This window comes from Rana temporaria, chromosome 5, assembly GCF_905171775.1.
Source record: "Rana temporaria chromosome 5, aRanTem1.1, whole genome shotgun sequence".
In the NCBI taxonomy this organism is placed as follows: Eukaryota; Metazoa; Chordata; class Amphibia; order Anura; family Ranidae; genus Rana; species Rana temporaria.
Window position 1 is genome coordinate 158540878 of NC_053493.1, and position 15256 is coordinate 158556133.

At 40.6% G+C, this 15256-nt stretch overlaps 1 protein-coding gene across 1 annotated transcript in view; it reads right to left on the minus strand.

The window, feature by feature from the left end:
* STAC (SH3 and cysteine rich domain) overlaps positions 1-15256 on the minus strand; it is a 341115-nt gene that overhangs the window by 97905 nt on the left and 227954 nt on the right. The gene's annotated exons all lie outside the window — the stretch shown is intronic.

Below are 15256 nucleotides of genomic sequence, written 5' to 3' on the forward strand. Positions count from 1 at the left end.
TTTTTTCTCATCGAGTACCTCGACAGTTTTCTCGATGAAAAACATACACACAAACGTTTTCCTCGGCAAAAAAGCTCTGCCACCAAGTTTCTTGATGGATTCTATCGAGGAAAACGGTCGTGTGTACGAGGCCTGAGAGGCTACACTCTTCTCTTTAATACTCTGTAGCTCCTTCTGAATTTTGCTTCTAATCCCCTTGTAGAGGCTGCCATTTGTGGATGGACATTTTATGGTTACACAACCTATCACATTGCTATAATCTTTTTATATGGACTATAAACTGAAGGACTTCTGAATAAATGGTTGTGGAACGAATCATTTGAGTTTCCATGATTTCTTATGGGAATATGTGCTTTGATATACAAGTGCTTTGGATTACAAGCATGCTTCCGGAACAAATTATGCTCGAAATCCAAGGTTTTACTGTATTGGCAAACAGGTGTAAAAACTTTTTTCTCTGTAAAGTGACATTATAGCGCAATTGCTTTTTGTTTTTAATATATCATTTTCTTTAGAGTGACTATGAATATGAAATCATTTATTGTAGCTGTTTTACCTTTATACCAAGAGCTTCTGTCATAGTTAGTCTTCAGAATAAACCCAAAGAACTGGATATTTGAGGTGAACACAGACATGGGTAAAATATATTTCTTTAGTAAATTAGACCCATGGAGAAGGTAGTAAGAGCAGGGGCGGACTGACAACTCATGGGGCCCCCGGGCAATTGAAGATTATGGGGCCCCTGGGCTTACAGATGGCCACCACGCCAGGAGGCAGTGCAGAGGCGGGCAGCTAAAATCTCGGGATTTTCACATCAAAAGCATGTTGGTTTCGGACATATCAGGGACAGATGTAAAAAAAAACATAGATTTTTACATACTGTCCCTGGTTTTACTGAGCCTGGCAACCCTGATGGGGCCCCCTAGTGGCATGGGGCCCTCGGGCAGTGCCCTAGTGACTCAATGGTCAGTCCGCCCCTGAGTAAGAGTAATAAATGGTTTGCTTTAAATGCTCTGAAGAAGACACATGGTCACACTGCACAAAAAGTGATTTCACCGTTACTGTTAGAGCAGTGACAATGTGAGTCTCCTTTTCCCAGGTAGTGGTATCAGCTGAGAGCGTTGATAACTTTGGAAAAGGTACAGATGCCTTCCATAGCTAGCACAATATAATGGGTATGGAAATTCTTAAGCCCTGTACACAGGGCTGGACTGGGACAACAATTTGGCCCTGAAATTCATCCAGACTGGCCCACTTTGACAGGTCTCTCCCACGGTGGCCGGACAACTCCCGCCCCCCCCCCCCCGCCTACCCAAGCCCCCTCTCCCTCTTCACTAGCCACTAGCGTTTCTACTTTATTAGAGTAGAAAGACTGGTACTGGTACTCTTATAGGCAGTACCAGTGGGGAAGCTAGACATTATTTCACCCGGAGCAAAGAATCAGTTTGGTGCCCCCCCTTATGGGACCAGATTAGGAAGTAGTGAGAAACTCCCAGGCCATAGCTGTTGAGTCAGCTGTCTGTCCCCACCCCCATGCACCTCTGTCGTCCCCCCTGCTCGTCTGGTCCTCCCCCTGCTTCTTTGTTCCCCCCAGGTGAGCACTGTGGGCAGGGAGAGGAGGTAAGCGCTGCGGTAAGGGAGAGACAGAGGAGCGGAGGGGGGGCGGCGGTTCGCTGTCACTGAAGCCGGCCCACTGAGCCATCGGCCCACCGGGGAACTCCCTGTAGTCCCAATGGCCAGTCCATCCCTGCCTGTAAACACGACCGGTTTTCCTGCCAGGAAAACTGCCAGGAGAGCTTTGGCCAGGAAAACCGGACGTGTGTATGCTTCCTAGCAGTTTTCCCATCAGGAAAACAGATGGGATTCCCGGCGTTTTTTTTGCCGCCAGATTTACTAATACTCTATGGGAAACACTGTGAGGCAGTGCCCATGGAGCATTCACACGGTCGTGATTCCTGACCAAAGCTTCATGGCAGTTTTCCTGCCGGGTTTTCAGTTTTCCCCTCGGTTTTCATTACAGACTTTTTACCGCCATGAAAACCGAGCGTGTGCACAGGGCTTTAGTGTTCAAACTGAAACACACATTCAGGTTAAACTGGATGCACCCTCTATTAAAACATGCAGGTTTTCTTAAATGAAATGTAAAAAAAAAAATTGATATGTATCTGTTTCTTGCCTAGCTGAAGTGATACTGATATATACTACTTGCAAATAAAGTGCACTCTGTCCTCAATATAGTTATTCAGTAAAATAATTTTATTATTAGTAACAAATACTTCGTTTTTATGTAAAGAATCCACTTTATTTAGTAGCATACAAATTGAATACAATTAAAAATACATTAAGGCAGCTGTAAAATATCTATGCCTATCCTAAAACAAGATTAGGTAATGTACTGCAAAGAAAAAAGCTTTTTCAATAAATAGAAAGAAGGAAAAAATCCACAAAGACGCATGTAGAAAATCACAACCAAAATAGCTATTGATCGTAATATACTTTCAAACCCAGGGATAATCAATCACAAATACAGAAAGAGGAAAAAAAATGAAAGAATTAAAAAAAAACAAAGTATATTTAGTGCAACAGATTACAACTTAAATACAGTGTTTGTGTATAATAAAAAGGTAATGACACTGGGCAAAAAGAAGGAATGTAATGTTTAAAAACAGAATAATAATCCAAATACCCTTCCCATGGGTTTTATTAAAATAATCTGATCAAAATTATGATTATGTTCCTATTTTTTATTGACTAAATGAATTAAATACTTCGCAACTTTTCTGGAGTATTAGAATAAAGGGGTTACTGCACTTTTAGTGGAAAGCATATTTTTTATGCATTTCAGCTTTTCCTCTTAGATATTGATTTCTACTATGGTCTCCTATTTAAATTTGTTACCCCTAAATAGGGATGAGCTTCGAGTTCGAGTTAAACTCATGTTCGACTCGAACATTGCCTGTTCGGCGAACAACGAACAATTTGGGGTGTTTGCGGCAAATTCGAAAAGCCGCGGAACACCCTGTTAAAGTCTATGGGAGAAATCTAAAGTGCTAATTTTAAAGGCTAATATGCAAGTTATTGTCCTAAAAAGTGTTTGGGGACCTGGGTCCTGCCCCAGGGGACATGTATCAATGCAAAAAAAAGTTTTAAAAATGGCAGTGAATTTAATAATGCTTAAAGTGAAACAATAAAAGTGAAATATTCCTTTAAATTTCGTACCTAGGGGGGTGTAAACTATGCATGTGAAATAGTGCACGTTTCCCGTACTTAGAACTGTTTCTGCACAAAATGTCATATCTGAAGGAAAAAAAGTCATTTCAAAATGACTCGCGGCTATAATGAATTGTCGGCTCCTGGCAATTTAGAGAGAATTCATTCATAAAAAAAAAAAAAAAGCGTGGGGTCCCCCCCAAATATCCATTCCAGACCCTTCAGGTCTGGTGTGGATTTTAAGGGGAACTCTACCCCAAATTAAAAAAAAAAATGGCATGGAGTTCCCCCAAAAATCCACACCAGACCCCTTATCCGAGCACGTAACCTGGTCGGCCGCCGAAAAGAGGGGGGGACAGAGAGCGCCCCCCCTCCTTAACCATACCAGGCCACATGCCCTCAACATGGGGAGGATCTCCCCATGTTGATGGTGACAAGGGCCTCATCCCCACAACCCTTGCCCGGTGGTTGTGGGGGTCTGCGGGCAGGGGCTTATCAGAATCTGGAAGACCCCTTTAACAAAGGGGACCCCCAGATCCTGGACCCCCCCTATGTGAATTGGTAATGGGGTACATTGTACCCCTACCATTTCACAAAGGAAGTGTAAATATTTGTAAAAAAACAAACACACCGTGGAAAAAAGTCCTTTATTAAAAAAAAAAAAAAAAAAATCCAGCGGTGGTAATCCACTCTCGATCCCCGCTCCCCGCTCCAACGTTGTCGGTATCCAGGGACGGGTGATCTCCTCTCCGGTCCAGCGATGAGAAGATCATCCTGGATCCAGAGCGCAGCATCGCTGGCCACCTGTCTCCACCGGAGACAGCCCAGCGAATGACGCGGCTGGAGCTAATGACCTTTATTATATAGGTGAGGCGGGGCCACCCGTCAGGTGACCCCGTCCCCTTCTGAGGCACCCTCTGCTACGTCACTGGGAAAGCCCAGGCTTCCCCCTTGTGTCAGAGGGGGGCGGGGTCACGGGACGGGTGGCCCCTCCTCACCTATATAAGAAATGTTACTAGCTCCAGCCACGTCATTCGCCAGGCTGTCTCCGGTGGAGACAGGTGGCCGGCGATGCTGCGCTCTGGATCCAGGATGATCTTCTCATCGCTGGACCGGAGAGGACCACCTGTCGCTGGATACCAATGTTGGAGCGGGGGGCGGGGATCGAGAGTGGATTACCACCGCTGGACTTTTTTTCATGGTGTGTGTGTGTTTTTTTAACAATTATTTACACTTCCTTCGTGAAATAGTAGGGGTACAATGTACCCCATTACCAATTCACATATGGGGGGCATGTTGAGGGCATGTGGCCTGGTACGGTTCAGGAGGGGGGGCGCTCTCTTGTCCCCCCCTTTTTTCTGCAGCCGGCCAGGTTACGTGCTCGGATAAGGGGTCTGGTGTGGATTTTTTGGGGAACTCCACACCATTTTTTTTTTTAAATTTGGGGTGGAGTTCCCCTCAAAATCCATTTTTTTTATGAATGAATTCTCTCTGAGTTGCCAGGAACCGACAATTCATTATAGCCGCAAGTCATTTTTAAATGACTTTTTTTCCTTCAGAAATGACACTTGTGCAGAGACAGTTCTAAGTACGGGAAACATGCGCTAATTCACATGCATACTTTACACCCCCCCTAGGTACGAAATTTAAAGGAATATTTCACTTTTATTGTTTCACTTTAAGCATTATTAAATTCACTGCTCCCGAAAAAACGTCCGGTTTTAAAACTTTTTTTGCATTGATACATGTCCCCTGGGGCAGGACCCAGGTCCCCAAACACTTTTTAGGACAATAACTTGCATATTAGCCTTTAAAATTAGCACTTTAGATTTCAAACGTTCGAGTCCCATAGACTTTAACGGGGTTCTAAAGTTCACAAGAACATTTGGTGTATTCGCAGGTTCTGGTGCGAACCGAACAGGGGGGTGTTCGGCCCTACCCCTAAATAAACACTATAGTTGAAACTGAATTTGTAAAATTAAACTATGACTTCAGATATAAAATGCAAGTACCTAGAGGTGGCTTCACATGTCTGCAGTAACTTCAGACATCCGTTCTGTCCCAATGCTGGGCCATGCATATCAGGCAAGCTACAGTATATCCTAGTAGTTTTGAAGCTTGACTCCAATCTCTCACTTCCCACACATTATTATTGGACAGACCATCACAGTGATGGGTCAATAAGAATTTATGGGGGCAGGAAGAAGCAGGCAATTTTAAAATTTTGTAAACCTAAAAATAAAAAATATTTTATCTCTCTTAAAGGTATTGCTATTAGTTTTTTTTAATAACGTTATTGTAATTGTGGCGGCAGTGCTTCTTGATTACTTGGTTGATACTGCCATTTTCCGTCCTCCTTTTAATAAACTGGCCATTCTAGCATGGAAGCCATGGGAATTTTGGAAGCCTTGCTGTGGGGATATCATTGCTGCATCCTGCTGGTGGGAAATACAATTGGAAGTCTGATGTTGAGAGCGTCAGTCCTATTTTGGATAAAATGTGCTTGTGATCTCTTATGTTTAAGCTCATCCCTGTCCAGTAAGATCCTTTAGAACCCGCACCTTGAACACTGGATCACTTTTTGTTTACATTTAAGCACTAAGCACTTTCAAAACACTTGAATGATCATGTATGGATTTGGACTCTTCATATACTTATGAACTTTGAAGGATTTCTTATGATTTTAGGGTTATTCACTATAAAACAATATTTACAGACCGAATAATATTAGTGTTTGAACAAAAGAATGAAGTCCAGTGACCGTAAATATGAAGGTAGTATGAATCCAAATCTTGTCATCCAGGAATCACCATGTGTGAAAAGACAAATTCATGTCTGAAATCCAATGTAACCACGTGCTCCACCACCAGAAACAAGATGACTCTTACCAGAAAAGATGGACCTTATTACCTAGTCACATGGGCCTAGACCAGGGGTCTCAAACTCAAATTACCTGAGGGCCACAAGACAAGTTTTCATATGCCATGGGGGGCCGCATGCAAACTTTCAAACTTCAAAAACAACAGTACTGGTGTCAGCGAACACATTATTAACCCCCAGCACTGGTGTCAGCGAGCACAGGGTTTGACAAATTTGCTTGGAATCTAGGAGCCAGCTACAAAAATTTAGGAGCCAGAAAACGCACCCCGTCCCGACGGGCTTGCGCGCAGAAGCGAACACATACGCGAGCAGCGCCCGCATATGTAAACGGTGTTCAAACCACACATGTGAGGTATCGCTCCGATTGGTAAAGCGAGAGCAATAATTCTAGCCCTAGACCTCCTCTGTAACTTAAAACATGCAACCTGTAGATTTTTTTAAACGTCACCTATGAAGATTTTAAAGGGTAAAAAAGTTTGTCGGCATTCCACGAGCGGACGCAATTTTGAAGCGTGACATGTTGGGTATGAATTTACTTGGCGCAACATTATCTTTCATAATATTAAAAAAATGGTGATAACTTTACTGTTGTCTTATTTTTTAATTAAAAAAAAGTGTAATTTTTTCCCAAAAAAGTGCGCTTGTAAGACCGCTGCGCAAATACGGCATAACAGAAAGTTTTGCAACAATCGCCATTTTATTCTCTAGGGTGTTAGGATAAAAAATATATATAATGTTTGGGGGTTCTAATTAGAGGGAAGAAGATGGCAGTGAAAATAGTGTAAAATGACATTAGAATTGCTGTTTAACTTGTAATGCTTAACTTGTAATACCAACGGCCACCACCAGATGGCGCCAGCTCACATCTGGTGGTAATAACTTGTAATACCAACGGCTCACCACCAGATAGCACCAGCTCACAAAAAAAAAAAAAATTTTTTTTTTTTTTTTTTTTTTTACTCTTTGCTACCCCCACTTCCACCCTGCCTGCGGGCCATTTATAACTGGTCCGCGGGCCGCAAATGGCCCGCGGGCCGGTACTTTGAGACCACTGGCCTAGACAGACCACCAAGTCTGAGAATAGTCAGATCCCAAAGAATCACAGGTAATTCTGGTGCATCTCAAGCCAGCATGATGGAACAAGAAGTGATCATATATGAAAAGCAAGAAGAAATCCACATAGCGTAAAACTGCAAACGTGTTTATCGATACAATAGAATTCAAGGTACTCACATTTGGTATCATAAAAAACAGCACTGTAAAACTCAGTATCAGTATTCAGTATATACACAAGATCCAATTCACATGCAGGATAAACAAGCAAGCGTGGCGATGTCACATATGATGACTCCGTAGACGTCGCCACGCTTGCTTGTTTCTGATGGTGGAGCACGCAGTTACACTGGATTTCAGATATGAGTTTGTCTTTTCACACAGACATGGTGATTCCTGGGTGACAAGATTTGGATTCATACTACCTTCACATTTGTACTTTTGTTCAAACACTAATATTAGTGATGCAAATATTGTTTTATATGGTTTAATGCACAGTTTGTCTGACTGTTTTTTGCCAGCTGCTTTATAGTCTTGCCAGCGCGTACTTTCACTTTTACACTATAGTTATTCACTGTTTGTTAAAATGTATTGATTGTTAACCTTACTATAAGATGATCTACTGATATTTAAGATTTAAAGGAACAGCACACTTTTTTCTTTATATTATTCAGATGTATACTAGCATGCTTTTATTAATAATTTACAACTACTTTAACACTAACAGAAAGTAGTAGAGCTTTGCCCAATCTCAATGGCACAGCATTTGGATAGAGTGCACAGAATAAAATCTGCTGTATATACCTACCAGTACTTGCTGTTTATACCTGCGCCTGCAATATACACCTGTCAGCATTAAAAAAAAATTAACATAAGCACTTTTTAAAAACTTGAAATGATGTGATAGAAGGCAGCTTGTGGGCAAACTCCCACAAACGATTTTCTATAGAAAGAAGCTATAACCCGAGTAGAAAGGTTTGCTGGCCAAGGGATATAAATTCCCAAAATCTCAACATTTGCACTGGAAAAGTTTGGACCTCATTCTTGTTTGAAAGATTCTGGAATAATTGTTTTGTGTTGCCCAGAGACATTTTTCATCCTGCCGATATAGTATGGCCATGTAAGTCTTTGAAAGGGGAGTATGTTTTTAATTTATTTTTAGAAATCATACCTACCTAGGTAGATGCAGCATTAGTCCGAGAGCTAAAAGCTGAGTGATAAAAGACCACGGATCAAGCAGTTCTCGGAGCTCAGTGAGCAGAGCGCTTGGCACTGTTAGTCACCGCTGTCTGCTCTGTCTGCTCTGCCCCCGCCTCTCACTGGAGTGCTAGGCTGTGGAGGGGGCAGAAGCGTCAGGCTCAGGCTCTCAGTGGCGATCTATCCCCAGTCTGGACCGGCTCTGGGACACCAGCCGACAGCATGCTGAACAAACTACACTTCTGTGATCCACAGGAGAAGTACAGCCAAACAAGCTTTGGCAGTAGTTCTCCTTATATGATAACTACCCCATTAATCGAGAAGGTCAAGTCGATTTCTGATCAGATATTGTGCTACCTGGATAAAAGATTTAATTGATTAGAATTGTAGTCAACATTGCATAATGGCCTTCTTTTCAAAGCATGGATGCTCAAATGACATCAGCCGGTTCAGCATATTTAGCTATAATGTATAGAGAAATCAGCTTGGCTGACCAAATCTACCAATACATGGCCAATTTGCTGTAGCCAGAGAAACATTAAGAATGTGTGTAATTGCTAGCGAACTGGTTTAAGCAAAATTTAGAGTTTTTAATGGTGCCATAGTCCCTACTCGGGTCCTGGGGGTTACAAATGCTACTATCAACTATCCTTTACCTGTTTTTGTGCAAAAACAGTCTTTTTTTTCCAGAAACAATTTTTTTTTTTTAAGTAACAGAAAAATATAGAGCGACAGCACACAAATAACAACTTAATACACAAAAAGGAGTTAAACACAAATTTTTAAAACAGGAAATTGAATAAAGTTTACTACCTGATTTATTAAATATGCTCTCTAAAAACCTAAAAAAATGCCTAAATAGCTCAATGAGTTCCTAATTAGCTGACAGTGATATCAGAGCACTCCCTACTGGTGAGCTGTTGCAGGGTAATGCCGCGTGCACACGATTGGACCTTCTGAAAACAAAACCATGGATTTTTTTCCGACGGAATGTTGGCTCAAACTTGTCTTGCATACACACGGACACACAAATGAACGTACAACACTACGACGAGCCGACAAAATGTAAAGCGGGAGTTCACCCAAAATTTTTTTTTAACATTAGATTAAGGCATATTATGCGAAGCAGAATCGGGTGTTTATTTTAAAATCAATGCAGTACTTACCGTTTTAGAGATAGATGTTCTCCGTGGCTTCCGGGTATGATCTTCGGGACTGGGCGTTCCAATTTGATTGACAGCCTTCCAACGGTCGCATACAGCGCGTCACAAGTTGCCGAACGTCGGTGAGGCTCTATACGGCGCCTGCGCACCGACGTTCGGCTACTTTCGGGAACTCGTGACGCGCTGTATGCGACCGTCGGAAGGCTGTCAATCAAATAGGAACGCCCAGTCCCGCAGCCCATACCTGGAAGCGGCGGAGAACATCTATCTCTAAAATTTATTTTTTGGGTGAACCTCCACTTTAAGTTTATTGATTCCGAGAATGCGTAGGATTTTTGTGGGTCGGAATTGCATACAGACGATCAGAATTTTCGACAAGAACTTTTGTTGTGGGAAAAATTGAGAACCAGCTCTCAAACATTTGTTGTCGGAAATTCCGACAGCAAATGTCCGATGGAGCCTACACACGATTGGATTTTCCGACAATAAGCTCACATGAAACATTTGTTGTCGGAAATTCCGACCGTGTGTACGCGGCATTACTATATCAAGTCAGATCCCTTCAAAGTATTCTCCTACCATCTTATAAGATTTGTATTAAAAGTTGTTTCTCAACTATTTTAATGGTTATCATTACACAACATACAACATAAAACAAGAATCACAAAAAACAAAAACTTGGTAAAACCCCCAAAAAAATGTATGGTAAAAACATGAAAAGATCTATTTTAAAATCCAACCAAATAACATTAAATCTAACACCTATTCCCACCATAGATCACAAACCAACATACCTTCTGGAAACAATAATAAAGAAGCATGTAGGGCTCAATCATGTCACAACTTTAAGCCTATACTTAGAGCTTAATGTTACATTGATGAAGTCAGACCTCAAACATCTAAATTGTCCATAGATGAACTCTGTCAAAAATAATAATTTCCAATAATTCAAAACAAGAATTACAAAATATGTTTGAATTAAATTGCAATTATAATCTGCAATGCAATTCCAATCACATATTTTTTGTTTAATCTCTAATTCAAACATGTGATCTTAAACAACACACCTATTACTGTAGTGTTAAAAACAAATATCACAATTTACGTGCATATCATATTTCATTACATTTCTCATAGGAGCTACTGCTCTATTGTGTAGATATTAAAGGGAAAAATTGCAAAATAGTTGCAGCATGGACTGCCCACTTTAACCGCTTGCCGACCAGCTCACGCTGATATACGTTGGCAGAATGGCACTCTTGTGCAAACTGACGTACCTGCGGTGGCCCACAATCTCGGCAAGGAGAGGCAGAACAGGGAACTGCCTATGTAAACAAGGCATTTCCCTGTTCTGCCTAGTAACAGGACAGATATTATGTTCCCTGTCATCGGGAACATCGATCTATGTCAGTGGTAGCCCACCCCCCTACAATTAGAACACGCTGAGGGAACACACTTAACCCCTTGATAGCCACCTAGTGTTAACCCCTTCCCTGCCAGTGACATTTATACAGTAATCAGTGTCTATTTTTAGCTCTGATCGCTGTATAAATGTCAATGGTCCCAAAATAGTGTCAAAAGTGTCCGATCTGTCTGCCGAAATGTCGCAGTCCTGATAAAAATCACAGATCACAGCCATTACTTATAAACTAAAAAAAATAACATATATAATAAAATGCCATAAGTCTATCCCCTATTTTTAGACGCATTGGCCCAGATTCACAAAGCACTTACGCCGACGTATAACAAGATAGGCCGATGTAAGTGCAAATGTGCGCCAGACCCACAAACAGATATGCGCCTAAAACCAGGCTACACCCCGCCGACGTAGCTTGCTTACGCCGGCGTAGGGTGGGCGCACATTTAGGCTGGGTACATGGTGCCGCTCCCATTGATTAGCCATTCAGCATGCAAATTAGGGAAATACGGCGATTCACGAACCTGCGTGCACCCGACGCAGGCTACGAGAGGTGCGCGTAAGTTGTACATCCGGCGTAAAGTTATGCCCCATAAAGGAGGTGCAACCCAGCCGCAGACATGCAAAGGTCTACACCAGGGAACACAAGCCGGCGTATTTTACGTTGGACGTGTGTCTGGCTGGGCGTAGGTTACGTTCACGCCGTACACAGTGATCCGGCGTAGTTTAGGCAGTTGTTTCGACGTGGTTGTGAGAAGGCGCAGGGGGATGCGTCCACGTCACGGCGCATGCGCAGTTCGTGATACGTATCTGTCTGGAGCTCGGCCCATCATTTGCATGGGGTCACGCCTCATTTGCATGGGTCACGCCCACTTCCACCTACGCCGGCGTACGCCTTCGAATCCCACGCCACGCTGGCGCAGCGTTGGGAGCACTGGCTTGCTGAGATTCTATGCTTGCCTCTCTGCGCTACGCCGGCATGGCGTACGGCGTTTGCGCTACGGCGTCGTAATGTGCGCCCACACTCTGTGAATCTGGGCCTATAAGTTTTGCGCAAACCAATCAATATACACCTATTGCGATTTTTTTTTCAAAAAAATATGTAGAAGAATACATATCGACCTAAACGGAGGAAGAAATTCGTTTTTATATAACTATATCTTTTTGGGTGATATTTATTATAGCAGAAAGTAATTTTTATATATTTTTTCAAAATTGTCGGTCTTTTTGTTTATAGCGCAAAAAATTTAAACCGTAGAGGTGATAAAATACCCCCAAAAGAAAGCTATTTTTGTGAGAAAAACAGGAAGCAAATTTAATTTGGGTACAGCATCGCACGACCGCGACAGTTAAATCGACGCAGTACCAAATCGTAAAAAGTGCTCTGGTCAGGAAGGGGGTAAAATCTTCTAGGGCTGAAGTGGTTAAAGTATATTTCCACCCTTTCAGACAAATTTAACCCCCCCCCCCCCAAATGTTTGTCATGTGTTCCTTTTCACACAGCATACCTAACAAAAACATGTTTCTTTGGAGCATGTTAATACACAGGACTCTATAGGCAGCTTGCATTGTTCAAAATTACTTGCAATGTGCTAAAGCTAGACTTGATTGAAAGTGCACTAACATTCAATTTATCAGTGCTTCAGAACAAGTAATTGCTAATGCATTTTCTTTTTTATGTAAGTTATTCTACGTGAAAAGGAGCGTGTAACAAATATAAAGAAGGTGTTATTTCATTTTGGCTTCCAAGGTGAAAATACACGTTCAAAGCACATACTGCAGTAATGGTGTCAGTGTCTTTCAGATTGACTGTCAGCCATACATTGGGACTTCAAGTAACAACCATAAATAAACAAGGATTTAGTGATGTAGATTAGCACAACACTGAATTATATAATCATGGCAACAGATTTATAAAAGGGGATTTCCAAAATCTGTTTGCCAAAAACTGTTGCAATCCATAATTATCTTATCAACTAATGTGTTGTGTCACATTGCCAAGCTAAGCCTTGTGACAACAACCTATAACTAACAGCAGAGAAGATCCAAGAATTAACCCATACAGTGGGGCACAAGACAAGTCCATTTAGGCTTCAGCCACATTTTCACTTTTTATGGTGTGTTATAAAACTATCAAAAGCAGAGGCCTTTAGCATGATTATTTTTTATCAATGTATACTCTAGAGTGGCAAAAAATGAAATATTACAGTATTGTACAGCTTTTAGCACAATAACTACCACCATATCTTTATAATCTTTATAATCTGGATATACAGTCGTGCTCATAAGTTTACATACCCTGGCAGAATTTATGATTTCTTGCCCATTTTCAGAGAATATGAATGATAACACAAAAACATTTCTTTAACTCATGATTAGTGTTTGGCTGAAGTCATTTATTATCAATCAACTGTGTTTACTCTTTTTAAAACATAATGACAATAGGAACATACCCCCATTCTTAATACTCTGTTTTGCCCCCTTTAACATCAATGACAGCTTGAAGTCTTTTGTGGTATTTGTGGATGAGGCTCTTTTCTCAGATGGTAAAGCTGCCCATTCCTCTTGGCAAAAAGCCTCCAGTTGCTGTAAATTCTTGGGCTGTCTTGCATGAACTCAAATTCTGCCAGGGTATGTAAACTTATGAGCACAAATGTACATTGTGTATATATACAGTATATATATATATATATATATATATATATATATACATATATAAATATATATATATTGTTATATATATATATATATTGTTATATATATATATATATATATATATATATATATATATATATATATATATATATATTGTTATATATATATATATATATATATATATATATATATATATATATATATATATATATATATATATATATATATATATATATATATATATATATATATATATATATATATATATATATATATATATAAATGTAAGCTTACTATAGCAAACAGACAAAAGTAGCTAAGCTGGGCAATTAAATAACAAAAAAAATCACAGCAAGGTTTTTAAGCATTATAAAGCAAATTGTCTACTTGAGGCAAGCTAACTTTTGTTGATATAAATTAATTTCTGTGCAAAATCCTACACATTTCTTCAAACACGCATGCATAATAGCAATTACACCCTACTTCATTAACCGTGCTATAGTATGTTCCTCGCATGAAAGCCTAAACAAGTACCAAATCAAGTTACTGTGTGATGTACAGTATATGTCTCATGAAGTAATTAAAAAAACATATTTTACCTGCCCTGACTGAGCCAAATCATATTTCAGTTGTGTCTCACATGCTTCCCTCCTAGACACTGCAGATCACAGAGGGCAGCAGAGATAGAGCTGCCAATGTGGCTGAGTCTGATTGGCAATCTATAGGCTTGTGAATCAACAGTGACAATGCTGATAGACCCACCTTTTTATTATATACAACTATTCTTAGGGAGTGCTTGCTATAACATGGAAAAAATCGAATTTCGTTTTTTTTTTAAAAAAAAACAACGTACTGTGAATACCAGGGAAATATAGATCTAAACACATATAACGCACATATAATTCACATTTGTGCCAAAATATTAAAGTAACGGTGCAAAAAGTATTTTTAAAACTGTGCAATTTTGAGTGCTTTTGGTTCCTGATTCCCAGGGTGAACGTACCACCTTGTGCTGAATGTTGACACACCACACTCACCAGATGTCGATGACCCCCTTACTGTAAAAAATAGGAAGTTATAAAGGCTTGTAGGTCCTTAGGGCTCATACTGCTCCTTGTAGTAATCCCAAAGTTATTCCCAAAGTTTAATAGGCAAAAATTTTATAAAAACGGATAGACAGCCTCTCATAATGTAAAATGCTTAGATGTATTTATTAAAATTATAATATATATAACGACAAAGGGACACTCCAGTTGCAAACGATTTTACTTCAATTTTCAAATCATATAGACACACTAAGCCTGTCAGCCTGAGGAAGAGCAGGGATGCTTAAACCTGTACAGTAGCTGATTTTGCTGTTTGCCATTTGTCTACATGATTTGAAGATTGAAGTAAAATCGTTTGCAACTGGAGTGTATGTCCCTTTGTCGTTTCTATTGAAATTGGTGGAAGATTGAAAGCCCACCCTGACATTTTCTCCACTACATGAAAGAGAGGGAAGTAACCCACCTAAAAAGTTTCCACTCGTGAGACCAGAATTGATGCATGCGTAATGTGTTTCGTCATCAATCAGTGGTGTCTTCAGAAACACCTTTTTTTAGCCCTGCTGTAGTGCCTGCACGAAAGTAGCATCTCTGCTCTTCAGAAGCAGTGCAGCATTGTTGCCACACCATCACAGAAA